This window comes from Equus quagga, chromosome 3 (assembly GCF_021613505.1).
Source record: "Equus quagga isolate Etosha38 chromosome 3, UCLA_HA_Equagga_1.0, whole genome shotgun sequence".
NCBI lineage: Eukaryota > Metazoa > Chordata > Mammalia > Perissodactyla > Equidae > Equus > Equus quagga.
In genome coordinates, this window is record NC_060269.1 from 73,113,457 (window position 1) to 73,116,668 (window position 3,212).

A 3,212-nucleotide genomic window follows, 5' to 3' on the forward strand; every position below is an offset into this window, starting at 1 on the left:
ATCGGTAATTAAACTATTGAAAGTATAACAGGAGAACTATTACAAGAATTGTAAGTCAAAATCAGAACACAAAATGATATCATATGATGATTTCAGTCACATAAACTATATATGCTATGAAAAAGGATGTGAAATAGAAAATTGATAAAAGTATACATTGGAATTATGGGATGTTTTAGAAGAAGTAGCTTGGAGAATTTAGGGTAAAGAAGGATATATATGAGAAAAGGCACTACTTACATTATAGACATGGAAATTTTATACCAGGTCCAATTCATACGTGAGAGGCTCAATCTTCTAATGGGATAAGCTCAAGAGTACAGTAAAGACATAAAAAGTAGTTTCTCAAATTATGAAAAACTCCAAATATTATCCAGATATTTGTTATATCATGACCATCAGTGAAGCTGGCATCTTAAATACAAGAGGCATAGGTAAAGCATTGTCAAATCAAAGCATATTTCATCCAAGGGATAATGGACACAAAAATAAATCAACTGAACTGGGAATATTTTCTTCAGGTGAGATTATCCAACAATATTAGTGTTTAATTATATTGCAATAGTGTTGTTCAGATTTCAAAGCACAGAGATAAGATGCATAATACGTGAGATATATGTGTGTTTGTGCGTGTGACTCTGTTGGGGAACTTGCTCATTGTAGTGACTATTAGAACATGCAGGGCCCTTGGGAGTCTCATGTACTTCTTCCTATCTCTCTGTCCTTTGGTGACATCTCCTTCTCTACAACCACAGCTCCCAGATTGATTGTGGATGCCCTTTCTCAGAAGAGCATTTCCTACAAGGAGTTCATGACTCAGTTCTTTGGAGCCCATTTCTTTGGTTACATGGGAATCTTTGTGCTCAGCCTCACGGCCTTAGGTCTCATGGCAATTTGTAAGCCCTTGTCAGATGCAACCATCACCAGCTGGTGAGTCTATGGTGTGTTGGTGATCTGGCCTGGGCAGGATCTTGTATCCACTGTTCAGCACAGATTTTACTGGCTTTGAGATTGCCCTTCTGTGACCCTAATGTGATGGACCACTATTTCTGTGGCTTACAGCCCTTTTTGAAACTTGCCGGCATGGACACTTATGTGATAAGTTTACTAGTTTCTAAAAGTGGGGCCATATGCATGACAAGTTTCACAATTCTGCTTATCTCTTATGTTGTCATCTTATACTTTCTGAGAAATCATAGTGCAGAGGGAAAGTGAGAGCCCTTTCCACATGCACCTCCCATTTTGCTTTTGTTGTTCTCATATTTTTGGTCCATGTATGTTCAGATACATATGACCATCAACCACATTTCCAATAGACAAAATGGTGGCTGTGTTTTATACAATTGGGACACCCTTGCTCAACCCTCAGATCCATTCACTGAGGACTGCAGAAGTGAAAAATGCCATGAAAAAGTTATGATGTAGCACTGTACGACTTCAGTTGATAGATAGGGATTCTAATGTACACTTTCTTAACACCTTAATTTTGTTTCATGGGTAGAAAAGATAAAATATTCTTGTTGGGAGTCAAATAATTAATAAATCTGAAATCTGAGTCTATATAAATATATATTATAAATATATATGTATAATATATAATATATATTATCCTTATTCTGAGGTGATTGAATTAGAATATGATTACTTAAAGTCCATAATCATTTTGAACAAACTATGATGACCCTTACTTGAATTCTATCAACATTTGGCCATATTCACATGGTAATATATCTTGCTGTACATATTTCTCTTCAGAAAGAAATGCAATAACAAATGACAGAATGTGAATGTGTGTGCACCTGCACCAATTATTTTCTTAGATTTTATTCTAGTCCTTATGAATGTGGTCATAAGAGGTAACCCATATGGCTCTGGACACTTCCAGAATCAAGATTGCTGGCTTCACAACCTGAGCATGAGAGAAGGTGCTCTGAGAAAATGCTGCTCCGTAAATGTGTGCCTGAGCCTGCCTCACTGGGGGGATCTAGATTGATTGACACTCAAACTCCAATAAAAGCTGGAAATATTAGTGAAAACCCAGACTTTCACTGGAAAACCTGTCCAAAATTCTCTGAATAGTGAGGGAGGAAAGAGTCTCATGTTTGGTTGTGATCAGCAATATCACCAAACAGTTGAGATCTTTCACAGCACTCTTAACAAAGGAAAGGGAAGAGGCTGTAAGAGATTTTGGCAGCAGATGTACACAGCAGAGGGGATAAAGGGAAGAAAGGAGAATACATAACAACACATGATGAAGAGAGAGAAAAGATGGAAGAAAAGTGGTAATTTTACTCAGTTGGGATGGAAGGAGCTTTACCTTCGTTATATTTTGAGATTCACTTTTGGGTATACGAACATTTGCAGAAAAAAATTAAGTTTCAATGATATTCCTATATCATTGAAATAGTATGGCTTAGCTTCATTGGCTGTTATGTTTATTTGAGTTTTAGGAAAGAAGCATATATATTTTTTGTTGTTCCTAATAGTATCTCAAAGCTCAAAATTCAGTTATCTTGGGAGAAAAGTCAGCTCTAGTGCTTCTCAAGTTTGGTCTTTTAGTTTTATATGGTAATATTTTAAAATGTAGATTTCCATTTTGAAGATAATTTAATTTGTATGTGTAACGCACACCCACTGCTTCCACCACCACTTCAAAATATCACAATCAAGTACTGTAATGCTGTTTCAGTATCTAAGCTTATAATTATCATCAAACTGGTAGCAAGAAGCATTACTTTAAGTCTTTTAGCCTTCTGAGAAAAGAACACAGCAAACTTCATAAATATGTGAAGCATTTCCATTAACTGAAGACAAAATGTTATTATGTCACATCAAAGACTCCCAATAGTTCAAATATAATCAAGTGGTGGCAGAATAAATGTTTAAATCCCAAAGAAGACATTTTCCAGAGCTCTCAGTACCCTATTCACAAGTGGTAGTTTTGTTTCACACTCCCTCCAAATAAACACTCCTAACTTTATACCTTACAGTTCTATTTTTAAAGCATTTGAATCTACTCCCATGAAGATTATAAAATGAAGTATAATTGGCTCTTAAGTTCCCAAAACATAATCAAAATAAAACTTTAATTCTTATCTCTTGTTGCTCCTTCAAATTTAATACAGTGGGAGAAAAATCTGTTTTGTGCTGAATGAAAACTCAGAAAGTTTCATGAATTTTCTTTTCATTTTTAGATAGTACAGAGCCCACAT

The 3,212-nt window shown here is 35.4% G+C and overlaps 1 pseudogene; it reads left to right on the top strand.

The window, feature by feature from the left end:
• The first annotated feature begins 391 nt into the window (after window positions 1-391).
• On the top strand, window positions 392-1,420 carry LOC124236786 (olfactory receptor 4C11-like; annotated as a pseudogene).
• The last annotated feature ends 1,792 nt before the right edge of the window (window positions 1,421-3,212 follow it).